General features: G+C 41.9%; 1 long non-coding RNA gene across 1 annotated transcript in view; it reads right to left on the minus strand.

The window, feature by feature from the left end:
- The window catches only part of LOC138757081 (uncharacterized), a 70,273-nt gene that overhangs the window by 31,765 nt on the left and 17,862 nt on the right, over positions 1-20,646 (minus strand). The gene's annotated exons all lie outside the window — the stretch shown is intronic.

Raw genomic sequence — 20,646 nt, forward strand, 5'->3', positions numbered from 1 at the left:
GTATGCCCTTTTTAGCCATCAATTGCTTTCTTCAAAAGTATTGAAATGCTTATGAATGAAAAGGTTGATTTTTGGCCCATAATAATGAATCTAATAATGCCCTTTTTAAGTAAAAGCACAAGATCACTGCTAGAGGCCTGGCAACATTCACCTCCTCCACATCAGATGGTACTCGGAATTAGTGTCATTCCTGAACCCAAAATGAGTGATGTTGGCAGAGGTATCTAGTTCCCAGCCTTTTCCCTCCCAGTTTCCCTACCACTTCTGCTCTGGGCAGACCCTATGCGAACATTGATGCATGTTGAAAGAAAGACACAATAGTAATCTGGAGACATGCCAGGAGGGAGGAGGGAGAAGAGGAGTTGACACTGCATATTTAAATGCTGCATTCCTCTTCCCCTTCACCTCAATCCAATCAAATTTAGCCTCATGAGGGCTGAAATAAAAGGTGATGGTATTTTCCAAATCACACACAAAAAAAACAATCTCCTGAATATTTTTGAAAAATTCTAGTCAGCAATTCACAACAATTAATCATGCACAAAAAGTTGTCAGAATAGAGTTCATTCACAATCATGAAGTGAAGTTCACACAGATAACAATGGAATTCTTAAATGTTTGTCTGTGCCAGTGCACTACAATTTTTTGGCAAGTTTCATGAGATACTTTGTGATTCTCTGAATGTTTTGACTGCTTGGCGTGAAGAGAATTTAACACAATCCTCATCCATTCTTAAAGATCATCGGAGGAGCTTATCACAAAGCCAGATGGTATTGGTGTTGTTAGGTGTTGGATGATAACCAGCCAGTGAATGGCCCTTTGCATGAATAGAATACAGCTTAACAATTAACCAAGGTATCATTTTAAGATAGTGGTTCTCAACCCTTTTCTTCCCACTCACAGACCACTTTAAGTAATCTCTTACTAATCACGGAGCACCTATGGTATCCTAAGTAAAAGGTTGAGAACTATTGACCGGTCATGCTTGGAATGTGATATTGATACTGAAGCACCAAGAAGGAATTATTAGCTGAAAAATTAAAAGCAATAAAAAATGCAGACCATGCAGATTATTCATCTCTGGAAATCCTGTACCTTCATCACATTCCTTCACCTCAGCTGTCAGGGTGAAGCAAATTGATAAGTTTGATGGAGCTCTTGTCTTGACTTTGAAATTAAATTGCCATTTTAGGACAAGAAGCAGCTTGGACTATTTGTAAAATAAAAAAAAAGAAACTTTTTTTCTGTTATCCCACTTGCTGAGAACACAGACTCCAAAGATGATGTGTGACAAATGACGTGATTTTTGACAGTCAAACAAAGGAAACATGAGAGAATGCTGAGAGCATCATTCTTGGAAAAGGGCAGTGGTTCTCAACCTTTTTTTTTCCTCCACTCACATACATACTCACATACATTAAGTTAGCACCTATGCTATTCAAAGAACCATAAGGAAATACTCCCTCATACTCATTATTGTGAACTTCATGCAAGTCCTAAGATACAGACAATAAACATGTGATGGAAATATTCCAAAATAATCCCTTCATGATAGTTTGTCTGAGATAGATTATTTTGAAATATATGTCTTGTGTTGCAGATAGAATGATAGTTAATCCTACTAAAAGATTCAAATTCTTCTCCCTAACATAAAATGTACAATTAATTTTTAAAAAAAGCATTGTATACCTTTATAAAATAAGTTAATGTGACAATATTTTTGACATCTGAATTATACAGTTATTTTTGCGACAGACCATTTATCTGGAAATTTCTTCCAATTAGCATGTAAGAGATTGATAGGTAACTGAATAGTCAGGAATCAAAAGTTATGGGGAGAAGACAGGAGTGAGGTGAATGGACAGTTCATGATAGAATGGTGAAGCAGACTCGATGGGCCGAGTAGCCTAGTTCTGCTCATATGGTTTCAGGCATTTCCCTTCAGATTCCTCATAGGTCTTAAGTTTGCAAAATCTGTCCACAGATCTGTTGTTAGTTTTGGTATGCTGCAGGATAAAATCCAAACTCTCCTAGGTTTGCATTAACACCATGCTCAAGGCAAATTAGACAGAGCTATATATGTCATGCACATGCACACATGTGCACACTCACACACTCACATTGAAAGACAGTTCCTATTGGGAGTGAATAGTTTGTATCCTACAAAAGGAGAATAAAATGGAACAATTAACATTAAAATTCCAGAAATATTATGTCAAAATGTCGATCTTTGGAATCCCTGTCCTACATTCTCTTGGCACATCTCTAGCACATTAATCATCAGAAAACAGACCAGTTTTCTTTACAGAAATGGCTCCTTATTTTACAACTGCAACCTCCAATAAATAGTATCCAGTCAACTTTCATGGAATGAACTAAAAACTGTCCAAAGATCAGTCAGTTTTTTCACAGCACTTTTCCAAGTACCAACACAAATATTTGCCTGTTTCTGTGTCCTACTAGAATCAAGGACCAGAGAAATTTATGGTGTCTGTAACATTGAACTTCTCCTAAATTATTACATAAAGGGTCAAGGAATGCATTGTCCTGAGTAGATAGCAACAAAATGACAGTTACCTTAATTATCTTAATGAATTAAAGCAAAGCAGATCTACAACCAGCAGCAGATGTAACGATTCTGTGAAGCAGATTGATGAATTAAGCAGCAATAGCCAAATATCTCGGTGCCTGCCTTATACAACAATAACAGTTTCACTGTTTTCTTCTTTGTTGTCATACTTTGGGGCCAATCAAGCTGTTGAGCAAAAGCTAACATCATGGGACAGTTTTGAGTTAGTATTCCAGAAATTCCTGTTCTCCATCCTCTGCATATGAACTTAAATATTGTTGGAATCTAGGGGTTAAAACATTATGAAAGAAATGATTAATTAATAATTTTATATTTACTGCATGGTTCAGGGAAAAAGAGGAATGTGATTAAGTGGCAATCACAGCATGGAGCAAAGTTGGTTGAGCAAAATTGTCCGCTCCCAAAATACAGGGAGAGGAAATGCATAAAACGATTTAGGAGGAATGCTCAAACTGAGGAGGTGGTGAGTAGCACAGGAGACACAGGCCTGACCAGAACAAAGAATGGCCTGCAAGAAACAAAGGGAATGGAAAACCAGTCTAGGAGGAAGATTAAGGCATGAGGAGGTGTTAAAGAGACCAGCAGAAATTGGCCAGACAGGAACAGAATGGTGATTAGAAATATCATGAATTAATTTCTGATCAAAACAACAGGATTAAGATGGGAGCGCTACACCCCAGATATCTGCAAAACAGGAGATGACTTGTGATAACCCTTATGCAAAAAGATCTAGCAAAGGAAGACAACTTTTGTTCTGTATGATAAGGTTGATCTATATAAACTGAGCCAACTGGACAATAGGGGTCAGTCTTGGGGAATAGCTCACTGTGCAGGTGACCTATGAACTAACGACTGATCCAGAGCTCTGTTAAGTTTTATTCTTGTGCTGTGTAATAAATTGACTGTTGAACCGAATACCTTCTCCTATCACTTCATTCAAAGAACACGCTGGACTCAGACCACACATAGACTAAATTAAGAGTAAGGTAAAGCCAGAGTCCGACAATTTGGTGACCCCGACGTGATGAAGATGGAGAAGTGACGGAAGAAAAAGATACGAAACACCGGTCGATTGTGGTGTGGTGATAACAACAAGTGGCCATTCAACAAAAGGAGGTAAGCAGACGCCTGTTTAAACAAAGTTCTGCTATTGGCAACGATAAAATTGTGTGTTGTCACTACTCTGCAAAAGTCCTAGTTAAAGCCAAAGAATAAAGCTTCAGGAGTTAGAGTCCCCTGTAAGAAGCGGGGGTTAGAGTCCCCTGCAAGAAAAGGGGGTTAGAGTCCCCCTAGTAGAACAGGGTTAGAGTCCCCTGTAGAAAAAGGGGGTTAGAGTCCCCCTAGTAGAACAGGGTTAGAGTCCCCTCGTAGCGATCTCGAGATATAGGTTTAGACACTTGGCCAAATAGAATAAGGTGTATTGTGTTATAGTTATTTGTTTCTATAGTGTATAATAAGTATTTGGTTAAGAATAGTATATCATAATAGTGTACAATATAGCGCCTTTGGAAGACTACACAAAAGAGTCTGGAAAAACAACCAACTGAAAAACCTCACAAAGATAAGCGTATACAGAGCCATTGTCATACCCACACTCCTGTTCGGCTCCGAATCATGGGTCCTCTACCGGCACCACCTACGGCTCCTAGAACGCTTCCACCAGCGTTGTCTCTGCTCCATCCTCAACATCCATTGGAGCGCTCACACCCCTAACGTCGAGGTACTCGAGATGGCAGAGGTCGACAGCATCGAGTCCACGCTGCTGAAGATCCAGCTGCGCTGGATGGGTCACGTCTCCAGAATGGAGGACCATCGCCTTCCCAAGATCGTATTATATGGCGAGCTCTCCACTGGCCACCGTGACAGAGGTGCACCAAAGAAAAGGTACAAGGACTGCCTAAAGAAATCTCTTGGTGCCTGCCACATTGACCACCGCCAGTGGGCTGATAACGCCTCAAACCGTGCATCTTGGCGCCTCACAGTTTGGCGGGCAGCAGCCTCCTTTGAAGAAGACCGCAGAGCCCACCTCACTGACAAAAGGCAAAGGAGGAAAAACCCAACACCCAACCCCAACCAACCAATTTTCCCTTGCAACCGCTGCAATCGTGTCTGCCTGTCCCGCATCGGACTGGTCAGCCACAAACGAGCCTGCAGCTGACGTGGACTTTTTTACCCCCTCCATAAATCTTCGTCCGCGAAGCTAAGCCAAAGAAAGAAAGACAATAAGTATTTGTTTAAGGATCGTGTACCATAGTAGTGTATAATAAGTATCTGTATCAGGTGTATTGTGTTATAGTTATTTGTTTCTATAGTGTATAATAAGTATCTGTTTAAGAATCGTGTAGTGTATCATAATAGTTTATAATAAGTATTTGTTTAAGGATTGTGTACAGTGTGCCACTGGTGTTTATAATAACGTGGGAAGGGTCGAAGTGGATTGCGGGGTGGCAAAATCCTGCCAGGGGAGAGACCCAGTGAAGTACGAAGTCTAAAGGGTTAAAAATCGGAACATAAGATGGAAGGAGTAATTAGGGATGTAGGGCAAGAGTTCGGGGAAGACAGATGGGTTCCCCCATCTGTAAACCGACAGTGGGAAAAAACAAGGAATCAATTACTGGGAGGATTACCGAAGGGAGAGGAGGTACAGGCTATGGCACGGTACGAACAGATATGGAAAGAGCTGCAGAGTCATGGGAAGGTACCGCGAGGGTTTGAAAAAATCCGGCTGGTAATGTACTTAGGAGAAGCTGAGAAGGAAGCGGCAAAGGAGGTACGGGAACATGAGGCAAAGGGACAAGGATCTATATGGAATAGAAGAAGGCTTAAACAGCAGAAAGAAGTGAACGAACAGAGAAGGGCAGATTTACACAATATGACATTGGCTTGCATGGCTGTGGAAGCGAACCTTCAACATGATATTAAAAAGGGACCCCCTATCATAAAGGAGAAAACGAGGAGGTTAAGCCATCAGCCCCGCTATATCCAAAGTTACCAGAGACATTGCCACCACCTTATCCTATTCCCCAGATGCCAACGATGCAGATAAGTGAGGGAATAGTGAATGTCACTGAGTTAACAGGTCCAGAACTCCAGAGGGTGAAGGAGAGACTTAAGAGAGTTATGCAGGAAAGGGTGGAGGAAATGAAGTAGTTAACGAAGGAAATACAGAATGATGTATGTAAAGTAAGGGAAACTAGTATGCGACTGGAAAAAACAAATGAGAGAGAGCAAGAACAGACACTTGAGAATGCCTTCTCGGTAGGAATGTCAGAGGATCACACCACCCCCACTCCTCACAATAGACAAAAGGAGTCAGAGGATGAGGAGATCTCGACCTTTTTGAATCAGTGTAAGGAGAGTTGGACGGATAAAGCAGGAGTACACCCAGCCACAGAACCCTTGCAGACTACACTCTTTAAGTCTGCAGTAACGAGCGGGCTGCCAGCTGTAGTCAGGGAGGCGTTAGAGAATAACCCTGATATTCCTGGTTGCTTGACTGAGCAATGGGAAAAACATTTGGCCCATCACATGAAGCGTTATAGGGCTAAGCAAAAGGAGGACAAACAAATTATGGAGTCTGCACAAGTGCAACTCCTTAAGCTTCAATTGGAAGAGGCTAGGAAAAAGGCAAATGAGGCAAAAAAGAATCCCTCAAAGGGTGCGAACCAGATGATTCAGCAGCCACCGCAGCCACCTCAAGGGAATAATACGAATTGGCACCCGGCCCCAAATTGGGCACCGGGTCCCACCTATGTGGGCAGAACAGGAGGTCCAATGGGGGATTCCGAGTAAGAGGGAGAGGTCGGGGTGCTCCACGAATGCAGCCAGCTGTATGTTTTGTATGCGGTCAGCCAGGACACTGGAAGAGAGACTGCCCCCTAGTTTGGGGTCCTCAGGACACTGGGGGAAGGGGGATATGGACCACCACAAAATGAGCATTGGGTCCAGCCCCAGAGATCGTCAGTGCCACCCCCGGTACATCAGGCACCCTATGCGGCTCTAGCTCCGAAGAGACAATTCCCTTTGCTGACAGAGGAGGAGCAATATTGCCCACAGTGACGGAGCCCGAGCACCCACGAGCAGGCTAGGTTGGCAGACCCTTTCCTGCAGATTAAAGTAATGGACATGGAAGTATCCTTTTTAGTGGATACGGGAGCCAGATTTTCAACACTCACTGGCGCTGAGTTTCAAGCGAAAACATCATCCTCTAGCGTCCAGCTGATAGGGTTCTCGGGTACACCAGAAAATCTGTCGTTTTCTACACCACTAGTCACTTCTGTGGCGGGACAGACTTTTACACATCAATACATTTTATCAGCCAGGTGCCCTACTAATCTTTTGGGCAGAGACCTGCTGGTCAGGTGCAGAGTATCGATCCTTTGTGGACCCAGCGGAATAGAGGTCACCTTTCCAAATGGATTTTCTATGAACTGTTCATTAACTACACTTCATTCCGGTTCTCAGATGTTGTTGGCGGCAGCTGGAGGATCCGTGTCTGAGGGAGAATGGGCTGACATTTACTGGGGGCTGTTGGAACCGGAGGACCCACAAAAGGGAGGTCTGCTAAAGCTTTATAATCAATGGAAGCCGTGGATCAAGACGGTACACCCGTATACCCCTCCCTCGGACCCCCCCCATATGACCCTCTTTTACGATAGGGATGGGGATGAAATGTATCAGCATGCCTTTTATGAAGAGGTAGAGAGCAGGCAATGGGAGATTAATTCGGACTACATAGTGGTAGGAAAGGAGTGAGTGGCTGCTACGGTAGCATTGACATCTGAACAGCTGGAATGGTATGAGATGGCAGGTGAGGACATTCCTCATGTCACCCTTGCAATTGGCACTACTCACCAGGCAAAAGATTTGGGACCGATGTGTCGGAACTTGATGTCCCGAAGTGACTGGTCCGATACCCAAATACCGACAGTGCAGTTCTCCTCATCGTGTCAGGCATACAGGATTTTGGCCCCGACATATGATCGAGTCCTCCTTGAGCATAGACAGATTGAACACTTTCATGGTAGAGAGAAGATGGATCACCCCAACTCGGCCCCTATGCTAGATTCTCTCCCTAAGAACCTGTGGTCAGTAGGATCAGCAGATGTGGGTTTTTGTCAGCAGGTTGATCCCATAACCTTCGAACTGTCAGATTACACCCCAATTTGGCAGATGCAGTATCCCCACAAACCCGAGGCTGAGGTGGGTCTGGCAGATACCATTGATGGCCTTATGTATTCAGGGGTGTTGGAACATTCGTGTTCTAGTTGGAATACACCCATCTTACCTGTTCCAAAACAGGACACGGGCAAATATCGGATGGCCAATGACTTAAGGCGCATCAATGGTATTGTGCGAAAACCCACAGTTTCAGTACCAAACCCATATACTGCCATGACTGCTTTAACCCCTAACCACAAGTGGTTCTCTTGCATAGATTTAGCGAATGCTTTCTTTTGCTTGCTGCTGGCAGAACCATTAAGAGATGTGTTTTCGTTCACGTATAAGGTAGAAAGTTACAGTATACTAGGCTTCCGCAAGGCTTTATCTTATCTCCAGGGATTTTCAATCAGGTGTTGAAAGAACAGCTGGGGGGGCTAGCACTGCCAGGTGGGGTAGTTCTGATCCAGTATGTAGATGACATCCTATTAGCAGCACCTGATCATACTTCCTGTTTGGAGACCACCTGTCTCCTGCTAGTGCAGCTGTTCAAGGCAGGCTTTAAAGTCTCTCGCTCAAAGCTGCAATGCTGCAGCCAGGTGGTCACCTTTTTAGGGAGAATGGTCTCAGCGAAAGGCACAGGGATTTCCCCTGCACATCGAACAGCGATACTACAACATCCAAAACCAAAGACAGTTAAGGAAATGCTTTCGTTTTTGGGTTTGTCAGGTTATATATAGTAGGCAGTTTATCCCATCATATGGTGAGTTGACACATCCACTGCGAACTTTGGTGAATGAGCAGGGGATGAGGAATCTGGGAGCTACACTTGATTGGACTGCACAGGCTGAGATGAGTTTTATTCTATTGAAGCAAGCTCTTACAACAGCTATAGATTTGGCGATTCCAAATTATAAACTACCTTTCTTTTTGGATGTTTCTGAAAAAGCACACACAATTGATGGTGTTCTTTTTCAGAAAAAAGGGGGTGGAAGATGTGTGCTCATGTATGTGAGTATCACACTAGACCCGACGGAAGACAGACACCCACCATGTACGAGACATGCAGCGGGAGTAGCAAAGATTCTACAAAAGGTGGCACACATAGTAATGGGACATGGTCTGACGGTATTAACAACACATAGTATTGTAGCATTTGTGAGCTCGACAGCATTTACAATGACTTCGCTAAGGTAGACGAGACTAGAAAAGATCCTGAATGCTCCAAATGTTACGTTTACCCATGAAGGCATTAACATGGCAGACAATATGGGAGAGGGAGAACCACACTGTTGTGAGAAGAGGGTAGTAAAGGATATTAAAATAAGACCTGACTTACAGGCTACACCCTTAAGAGAACCAGATAAAACCTTGTTTACAGATGGGTGTTGTTACAGACACCCCACAGATGGATTGAAAGCTGCCTATGCGGTGGTACGAAAAACTACAGGAGGATTTGAAGAAATCATTACAGGGACAGTGAGAGGAAAGGAGTCAGCACAACTCGCAGAACTACAGGGAATGATAGCAGCATTAGAATGGGCAGAAGGGAAGGAGGTCAATATATATACAGACTCGGCATATGTGGTAGGGACAATACAGATTGAGCTTAGTCAATGGATTAGAAGTGGGTTTTTAACAGCAGCAATGACCCTAATTAAACACGAGAAGGACGTTAGGAAACTGGCTGAGGCCCTCCTGAAACCAAGGGCATTAGCAGTTCTTAAATGTAAAGGACATGATAGAACAGATACGATGGTGGCTCAGGGAAATCAGGAAGCGGACATGGCCGCTAAAAGGGCAGCAGGCCCTCAGATTATTATGATACAGGCAGACAGAACAGCACATGACTTATTACCACCGTGTAGGGTAGAAGTAATAATACAGGAACAAGCAATGCATCACCTCAGGAAAGGATGGTGTGGGAGGAAAGGGGGGCAAGCGAGGATCAAGGATTATGGAGATCGATAGACGGGAGGCCAGTTTTACCATCTGGACTCACGAAACCCCTCCTCGAGGAGGCGCATGGGCTAACACACTGTGGAAAGAAGCAGATGATAAGGTACTTGATACATTGGTGGCACCCCTTCCTGCCGGCGATGGTGGAGAACCATATTAGAGAGTGTGAGATATGTATAACTTTCAATGTCAAGGCGACTGTAAAGCCACATGAAGGTCAGTTCCCGCTACCTAAGTTACCAGGGCAGGAAATTGTACTTGATTATACGGACATGATTGAGAGGGTAAGTAGCAGTAGATGTGTTCACAGGGTGGCCGGAGGCAATCCCTGCCAAAAGAGAAGATGCAAGGACGGTATGTAAATTCCTGATCAACCAGTATATTCCGAGACACGGATTTCCTAGAAAAATTAGGTCCGATAATGGAAGTCATTTTAAGAATAACGATCTACAGGAGGTAGAAGCGATGTTGGGATTGAAACATGCCTTTGGAACGGTGTACCATCCACAATCCCAAGGGAAAGTGGAGAGGATGAACCAAACAATAAAAGGTAAGATCGGGAAAGTACAGGCACGGACCAAACTAAATTGGGTGGATGTGTTGCCCCTGGCATTATTGTCAATAAGGAGTTTGGTAAGTTCTGTGACTCCATATGAACTACAAACTACAAACGGGGCACCAGTGTCCGGGACCGGGAGCCGGAATTCAGGCTACGAAGAATGAGGTAAGTTCAATGGGATGCAAGCTTTATTATGCTAAACTAACGGCTCTGGTGTCAGATTTTTCACAACAGGTCACAAGTCCCAACAGAAAAGGGGAAACATCGATACCATCAGTCGCGGAGTGGGTTCTGCTAAAGGTCATCAAGAGAAAGTGGTCGGAGCCCAGGTGGACAGGACCCTACAGAGTGGTGGAGAGGACGTCCCACGCGGTTCGACTACAGGGAAAAGGCGAGACGTGGTATCATTGGAGTCTGTGAACAGCAATGGACCCACCAACACGGACACTGGAACAGATTCGAACGGAGGTGACTGAGAACCTGTGAAGCAACTACGGACTAAGAACACTTAACACATCCCTTTTTAAAGAGACTATTGGACTACGGTGACTGTATATCAGTGGTTGACGGTATAATCAATTTATTGGCATCAAAACAATGAAGGGAGCTGGGATGAATACTATGTGGGGACTATGGGTACTGGTGTTCCGAGCCCTTGAAGGGGCTGGGGAAGAAAACCACTGTATGAAGTGTTTGCGGTTAGCCTGGGAAGCCCATAACGAACCGAAACAGTACTTTGCGGATTGGACTGACGTTCCTGAACACTGTGTTGGGGCCCCCACTGAACTGAAGTGTGTTCATAATGGCCATGTTTGTGAGGTTAAGTTTAACAAGGGGTCGGAGATGCCGGTCCTTGCAAAAACTTCGGAGGTCTTGGTCCCATAAGTTAACTGGTGGTTGGTCTCATTTTCATGAGACCAAAAGGGGGACTGCTGGAATCTAGGGGTTAAAACATTATGAAAGAAATTATTAATTAATAATTTTATATTTACTGCATGGTTCAGGGAAAAAGAGGAATGTGATTAAGTGGCAATCACAGCATGGAGCAAAGTTGGCTGAGCAAAATTGTCTGCTCCCAAATACAGGGAGAGGAAATGCATAAAACGATTTAGGAGGAATGCTCAAACTGAAGGAGGTGGTGAGTAGCACAGGAGTCACAGGCCTGACCAGAACAAAGAATGGCCTGCAAGAAACAAAGGGAATGAAAAACCAGTCTAGGAGGAAGATTAAGGCATGAGGAGGTGTTAAAGAGAACAGCAGAAATTGGCCAGACAGGAACAGAATGGTGATTAGAAATATCTGGGGATCAATTAATTTCTGATCAACACAACAGGATAGTCTGGCCTGGAGGATTAAGATGGGAGCGCTACACCCCAGATATCTGCAAAACAGGAGATGACTTGTGATAACCCTTATGCAAAAAGATCTAGCAAAGGAAGACAACTTTTGTTCTGTATGATAAGGTTGATTTATATAAACTGAGCCAACTGGACAATAGGGGTCAGTCTTGGGGAATAGCTCACTGTGCAGGTGACCTATGAACTAATGACTGATCCAGAGCTCTGTTAAGTTTTATTCTTGTGCTGTGTAATAAATTGACTGTTGAACCGAATACCTTCTCCTATCACTTCATTCAAAGAACACGCTGGACTCAGACCACACATAGACTAAATCAAGAGTAAGGTAAAGCCAGAGACAATATCTAATTTCAATGGGTTGGAAAATGCTCCCTGTTAATCACTGTTCTAATCACCACAGGCCTAGAATAATCACTTCTGAACAAACACCTCCATGATTGGGGAATTTGCTTGTGACCCTGCTTCATCTCTGATTTTACTCAAACTGTCTTGGAATGTCCTCTTCATTTAAGTCCACTCTGATGGCTCGAGCTTAATGGACTCAATTATCTTATCTGTCTAAAGATATTAACACCAGGGTCTCCATTTCCTTTATCTGTTTTCCAGACAGACAAGTTTATTTCACTGCACTAAATAAAATAAAATATATCGAAGCCATTGTCATCTTGGAATCATTCTTTTCTTATCTAATTTCCTTCCTTATCATAATTCAGATTTCAGATTATTTTTTCTAGTGATCATAATACCAAGATCATGGCATCATGCATTTGTTACTTCAACATTTTCTAGCTGGACTCTGATGTTCAGCAGAACTAGTTTATAATGTAATTTTTAGGATATTAAACATGTTATTTTCAAACCTCCTCAAAAGGAAGATAGATATTCATCCCACCATATCCAGGCCAATTAAAGACAATTAAACAATAGTGTTATGAAGATTTTTGGCATTCCCATATTTTTGGATAGTGTCAGTTCTGTGTATAAGAGAAAGATTCTTAAAGATTTATGGAAGCAAGGCCTGCAACTCACCAAGTCCATACGAACCACCGTATCTGGATTTGGTCACTCCAATGTTCGGGAAGATATAAAAGGCTGGGTGTTGCATTTCCCCTCAGCCCTCTCTCTCCAGACTATAGAAGGAGGGATCAGATGATCTTCTACACGATGGAAGAGATTTGTGGGAGTGACGTCAGTTTACTTTGTTTACTTGACCAAGCTGCTTAATTTGCTCAGCTCTGAAGCACAGCTTCTACAATTTCTCCACTCCTTTGTAGGCCTTACAAGAATCTGTATGGATTTTTGGGTCCTATATATGCAGGAGATTGATAACACATAACCACACATTATTTAATCCCCTGGCATAAATGACTACAAAGTTTTGCTTTACTTCATCATGTATTATATATTGTGCTTGACTGAGCTGAAAAATGCACTTAAGCATTGTAATAGATTCATGATAGGGAATTTTTTGTCTCAAGAAGTAAGTTCATTGATAAAACTGGTGATCACTTAGGAACCCAATCTGTGTTTAATCTGCTTTTGCACAGATGTGACAGCTATTGGCTAGGATGTTATGTACTCTCTTTCTTGTGATTTCTTGATTTCTGAGAAAGTTCACTTCAAAATGAGATGCAGCTTGGCATTTGGTACAAATCTTCCCAATACATTTACTCAAAGTAAATGAAATTGCACTGAATTAGCAAACATAATGAATTTTGTAATTTACTGCCACTTAATGCTAATTTTGTTTCTCTTTGTTTCACAAACCACCAGCTGTTTTCATCCCTCATCAGCCCCATAGTGATGCCTTCAACAAGAACAATTAAAATTAACCAAACTCTTATCCCAATATACTGCGGTGAACTCAAAAACGGTGCTGAATTTTTCACACTGGCTGTCAAATGAAAACAAATCCTAAAGCAATTATTTGTACAAATGCAAGCTTTAATCTGGTATGTGGCATTGTCACCAAAATTACAGGGCATTGGATAGATAACAGGCTGGCTTCAAAATGGCTGATTCAGTATTCTTTTGGAAATATAAACATTAAAAAAATAATTATTTCAAAATGTTTGTTAAAAAGTTTTCCTCCACCGAAATATCTTTATTGTGCCAATAGTTGGTCATTAAACATTCCTAGGATGGTGATGGTATCTATCAAATCTATCAAATGGCTGATGTGTAATTTTTCTGATTGTAAAAGAAAAGGGATCAGGAAAACTAAAAAGCAAGTTTCTTTATAACAATAAATAAACAAGGGTTATTTTTAAACAACTATTTATAAACTAAAGCACAGCTCTTCAGACTAGGCCTCATGGAGGCATCCATCCTGAATCTACCTAAGATGCCACACACTCATTTCTGACTCCTCCTGGTGGTAGAACTTTATCATTACATCCCCTTTCCTTGAGATGTTTAATCTTACATGACACATTAATACAGTTTTTTTTTTCAATTTAAAGTTTTACACAAATGTAACATGAACATCAGCAGCACAAACATTTAAGTGTCCAGTTGTTTTTCTTTTAGAGATTCAGTCTATCAGGTGCTTCAAAAACTCGTGTGGATCTTCTTAAAGCAAGTGCTTGTGTCAGCTCTGCTGGTCCACTACTGTCCAGGACTGGTGGGATTTTCTCTGTTTCTGAGCAGGCTGAATCCTCTGCATTTGTTTGTTCCTGCAGTGTCTTTTGCATTTTCAGCAGGCTTTTTGGATTCCTCCTCAGTATTTTCCATTCAACATCTTTGAATCTCAGTTCTTGTTTGGGTCTGTACAGTAGGGAAATGTGGTCCATATTCTACATCCCATCAGAAGCTCAGTGGGTGACATGCCATGTTCAAGTGGTGAAGCTCTATAACTCAATAGAGCTAGAAATGGATCTGAGCCACTGTCTAGTGCTTTCTTGAGCAACTGTTTAACTATGTGAAGTCCTTTCTCTGGTATTCCGTTTGACTGTGGATGCCGAGGACTTGAAGTCACATGTCGAAAATAATATGCTTCTGCAAAGTTCTGGAATTTTCTACAGCAGTAGCATGGTCCATTGTCACTGTAGACAATTTGAGGAATTCCATATCTTGCAAAGATTAATTTCATATATTTGCTCACACAAGCAGGAGACATGTTAGAAAGTAATGCAATCTCTGGATAGTTCGATAAATAATCAATAACCAGCAAGTATTTGTTTTCATCTATGTGGAACAGATCAGTCCCAACATTCTGCCATGGTTCTGCTGGTACATCAATCATTATCATGGGCTTCTTTTTCTGCTTTGTGCGATGTTTGAAACAGGTCTCACAGCTGGAAACCATCCTGTCAATGTCAGCATTTATCCCTGTCCAATAAACAGAAGTTCTGGGAATTATTCTTGCATTTTTCCATCATGCACCCTTTTCAGCATCTCGTCACTGTGATTGAGGAATGATAATTCTGCTCTGTCTGAGTAGAAGCCATTGACAACACTCAGCTCTGCTCTGATGTTGTAGTATGGCTGACATTCACTCCTAGGCCATCCTTCATTCAGATTCTTGATGACTTTCTGTAGAACTGTGTCCTTTTCTGTTTCAGCTGCAATCTACTTTGATTTCATGTCAGATATGGGAAGAGATTCTGTGATCAAGTTTACATGGAGAGTCACATCTGTCTGTGGAACTCTCATTGTGTGCTTCACTCTGCTTCATTGCCCTAGATAACACATCTGCCAGCACACTATGTTTCCCTGCTGTGTATACATCAATTAAAAGTCATAATATTGTAGCTTCATCATCAATCTTTGGATTCTTGTTGACATTTCACTGACATTTTTCTTGATTATGTCTATTAATAGCTATGGTCTTTCTCTGCCATGAACATTGGTAGACCACACACATAACTGTGGAATTTCTCGAGTCAATAGACCAGACCTGGACATTCTTTCTCGATCTCTGGATATGAACATTCAGATATTGTCATTATCCTTAACACGTATTCTACTGGCCTCCAATCTTCTCCCACAGCCTGAAGTAGTATAGCACCTATTCCATCTTTTGAAGCATCCATAGATATTTTTGTCCTTCTGGATGTGTCAAAGAACATTAAAGGTGCTGTTCTATAGTTAGAATGGTCTTCTGTCATCCCCATTCATCCTCTTGGTTGTCCGTCCACTTGGATTCACGTTTGTCCTGAAACAATTTCTGTAGGTACATTGTTTTGGAAGACAGGTTTGGTATGAATTTACCTATGAAAATTAATCAACATGACTATTTTGTCAGTGGGTCTTGGCATCTCTAAAATTGTTTTCACCTTGCTTTTATCTGGCTCCACACCTGGCTCTGACAGTTTATCTCCCAGAAAGATGATTACCCTCACACCAAACTGACATTTTTCTCTGTTTAACTTTAATCTATACGTCTGGATGCATTGTAGCACTTTGATAAGCCTCTCATTGTGTTGTTCTTGAGTTGATCCCCATAGGATCATGTCATCTTTGTACACACGTACCCAATTTATGCCTTCTACGATGTGCTCCTTTGTCCTGTAGAATGCTTCTGATCTGAAGAAATTCTAAAAGGCATGCTTAATCAGGAGTATTGGCCAAATGGTGTATTAAATGTACAGTATTTTGTGCTTTCATTATGCACTTTTATTTGCCAGAAGCTCTGGGATGCATCCAACTAAATGAATAACTTTGCACTGACCTTCTCACTTGTAATATCATCAATGGTCAGAATCTGATAATGTTTTCTATTTATATTGGCATTCAGGAATTTTGGGTACATGCACACACATAGGTCATTGTTCTTCTTTTTGAAATACACCATTGAATTCACCCATTCTGTGGGCTCCTCCACTTTCTTTATGACCCCTAGTGTCATTATTTGGTCGAGTTCCTGCTTGAGCTTATATTTTAGTGGTGCTGGAACCTGCCTCAGAGCATGCTCTACTGGCTGGGTGTCCTCCTTTAACTGTATCTTATAGGTGAATGGTAAAACTCCAAACCCTTTGAAGCTGTCGGGAAATTGATCCAATATTTCCTCTACACTGGTCTGTGCATTGTCACTAGGCCCTTTCAAACTGCTATGTAAAATGAGGTTAACCGGGCAATTAGTGCCCCAGTTATGCAGCAGTTAGACCTGGTCAACCCCATTGGAATCTAACCGGGTCCCTGGCCAACCTCAAAGGTAGTCAGGGAACCTATTTAAACTTACCTAAGTCACGTCCATAGGCAATTTGAAAATTAAAATGGCCAGCCAGCTTATTTGGGTGACGTCAACATTTGTGTGCATGCATCTCTGGGCAGCCAGCACCCAAACATCTGGCGGTACTTCCGGTGAGTAGGTGATGCATCATTGTGGGGATGGGATACCCATTAAATCGCCGGGTTGGCGATTTAATGGGTAGATTTCCCTGCAATTTGAAACGTGTTCAAACAGCTTTCCCCAGGAGGGCAATCCAGGTGCTGCAGTTTCAAAGAGGCTACTATTAATGTGGCATAACCTTTTGATTAGGTTTAAGTTTCACATGCTTTGTCACCAAGCAGTGATTCATGGCCATCTGGTACTACTGCAAACATGAGATGGTGCTGTTTATCTTTAACTTTCACCTTAACTTTACATGTACCTTTCATGTCAATACTTTGTCCATTGTAGGCTTTGAGCTGTACAGGATTTGGATGGATGTATAGCTTAACCCTCATTGCCACAGATCAAATTGACTTTTGCCCTGCATCCAGTTTGAAAGGAATATTTGTTCTATTTATATTCAAAGACGCATTCCACTTGTCCTGCTCTGCTCTGTTGATGTCTGGCACTTCAGTGTCTGTTGTTTTATTATCTTTCTGCACTACCATGCCAACAAAAAGTGTATTACTGAGGGCAGATTATTCTTTGTACAGTTTCACTTCTGTTTAGTTTCCTTTTGTAAAAACATTACTTTGCATAGTGATTCTGTCCTTTACAATTGTAACAAACTTTTCCATAGGCTGGGCATTGTTTTGGTGCATGTCACGGGCCATATCATTTACAAATGAATGTCTCGCCATCTTTTTGTTGTTTCTTATATTTCATATTTTGTTTGTGGGTGTGTCCAGACACTGTGGCTACAACTATGCCTTTGTTTTCACTGGCTTTTGCACTCTCACTAAACTTTTTCATGTGCTGAAGAGCTAATTCACTGGCGTGGCATATCTTCACAGCTCCAGCTAAGGAAATCTTTGTCTCTAGCAGTAACCTCTCTCTCATCTTTTTATCAATAATCCCAAACACAATTTGATCACTGATTATTGAATCTTGCAGCGATCCAAAATTGCATGTTCTTGCTTTTAGTTTAAAGTCTGTTACAAAAGTATCAAAGCTCTCTCCCTGCAGCTGCGTGTGTGAGTGAAACACACACCTCTTGAAGGTTTCATTTTTTTTCTTTGGTGAACAGTATTCATCAAGCATCTTGATAACCTTGTTGAATTTGCTCTGGTCTTCTGCCTCAGCAAAATCAAATGTGTTGAAAAGCTCTAGTACTTGAGGACTCGCTGTGTGGTGTATTCTGTTCATTATTAATTCCAATAGCTTGCAGGTTCCGCATAAATCTTTGTTTAAACAGCCTCCACTCGTAGTCAATATTTACAGCGTCAGGAGCCTTTACATTTTTCATGTACCTGCTGTTATTTACTAATAATCATTCTTCACACTGTGGGTCGGTTTTTTTCACTCCTTGGTACTGTATCTTCCACACCTGTGCACACTGTACACTCCTGATGCTGTTTCTTCCATTCCTGGTATCATGTGATGTTTCTTTTATTACATAAAAGAACTGGGTTCTTTTTAAACAACTATATTTATTAACTAAAGCAGAACTTACTCAGTCAAGACCTTATGGGGGCATCCATCTTAAATCTACACAAAATGCCACAAACTAATTTCCGACTCCTTCTGGTGGTAGCACTCTTCACTGCAGCCAGTACTTGTATACAGAATTGTTCTATGTTCTGAGATTTCTGGCTGAGCCATACAAAAGGTAAACACTAAGTAATAATTAAACTTAATGGATAGGTTAGAATGAAACTGTGAACACAGTTTTTTTTAAATTTAGACATACAGCACAGTAGCAGGCCATTTCAGCCCATGAGTCTGTTCCACCTAGTTTAAATCCCATTAACCAACACTCTCTGTACGTTTTTGAAAAGTGGGATGAAACCAGAGCCCCGGAAGAAAACCCACACAGACATAGGGATAATGTACAAAGTCCTTACAGTCAGCATGGGATTCGAACTCCAATCTGATCCTGATCACTAACATTATAAAGGTGTTGCACTAACCGCTAAGTTAAACATGCAGATAAAGTTTATGATGCATATGTGACATAAGTTAGAGTATTTTATTTGTCATATTTCTATACATTTTGCTTCATTTGTGGCAATTGGCCAGCTTTAATGAACATTTTATAAGATTTCTGCCTTTTTCTGCTCTATGAACCTTAACTGGGGAATCAGAATGGATTTTGTGCCCTGTAACATCTATATCACTTTTAACATATTCATCCCAATGAGTTATTAATTTGTTAATTGTTGGGCACTACCAGTTGCCCAAATAATACACAAACAAAGACCGAGGGGAACGATAGGCTTTATTACACTAGAGATTGCTGGCCCGGGTTAAGGTTAGGGAAAATGAGGAGAGGAAGAGGGGATTCAATCTTTATGGCCTGGGTCACATGGGAGGAGTCCAGGGAGGAGTCGCGGAGAGGATTCATCAGGAGGGTGGGCCAGCCTATACATAGAACCATATTATTACATTCACCTCCTCTTTTTAAAATAGAAACCACCGGTAACAACCATGAGAAGAGAAAAAAAAACACAGGGTGGGGGAAGAGGGCTCCTTCAGACTAGAGGTTTAGTCACATGGGCAACTTCCTTCGGCCTGAGTGTTCGAATGCTGCTCATCTGGAGGCGGGGGGTGGGGGGTGCCGTGGGAGAATCTGGGATGGGAACTGCTGTGGATGGGGTGCTGGAGGGGGACTCCCAAGGGAGTGAGTGGTCCGCTGCCACACTGGGGGTCTGCTCCTGGAGGTCTGATGGAAAGACAGGCGGTTCAGGCTCTAGAACTGTGCTCCTGTGCAGTGCGATCAGATCTGCATTCTGGTCTCAGGGTTTCCAGCCCTCGCCAGGTCTGGGATTGGCACAGTGTCCTCGTGGCCATCAGGGTACCTCATGAACATGTATTGGGGGTTGGCGTGAATGAGGTGCACCGCTTCCACCAGTGGATCTGTCTTAAGGCCTATCACGTGTCTCCGTAGTAGGACTGGCCCTGGGGTTGCCTGCCAAGGAGGAATGGAGGGACCATTCGCCGATCTCCTAGGGAAAGCAAACAAGCATTCATGCAGGGTGGTGTTAGTTGCTGTGCACAGGAGCAATCAGATGGCATGGAGTGCTTCGGGCAAAACGTCCTGCCAGCGGGACACCAGTAAAAGTGAAGTGATGCCAATGAACAAAATTGATTATTCAGAATTTTTTAAAAATACCCTTTTCAAATGACAATCACAGGTGAAATGCATTACCTTGGTATCAAAATAGATAACAACCTAAAACATTTATGCAAATTAAATTTTAATTAAAAAAATACAGGAGGATCTAGAGAATTGGAAAGAATTACCGTTAACTTTAATAGGAAGAGTAAACTGTATTAAGATGAATGTGTTCCCACGAGTGGAAGATTTACTATTTCCATAGTATTTTGCTATAGTGAACATAGCCAGAGTGGACAGAGTTAAAACACAGCACATTTTACTGATTGCTGAAACAGCTGACTATCGCAGGTTAAAATACTTCTGTCAATTTTTAATGACTATTTAATGCAGATATTTATCTTGAATTTTATTTATTTATTTGGTTAACTCCATATTGTGGAACATTTATCTGAGATGGGAACTGCAGGCCTCATTTCCTCTGCTGATTTTCTCAGCTTTGAAATCTTCTATTCCAATTATTTTTAATATTATTGGATTTATTGAATGTACCCAGAGTTTTCTCACATATCTGGGACTGGAAAAGGCAGA

The sequence above is a fragment of the Narcine bancroftii genome, chromosome 1 (assembly GCF_036971445.1).
Source record: "Narcine bancroftii isolate sNarBan1 chromosome 1, sNarBan1.hap1, whole genome shotgun sequence".
NCBI lineage: Eukaryota > Metazoa > Chordata > Chondrichthyes > Torpediniformes > Narcinidae > Narcine > Narcine bancroftii.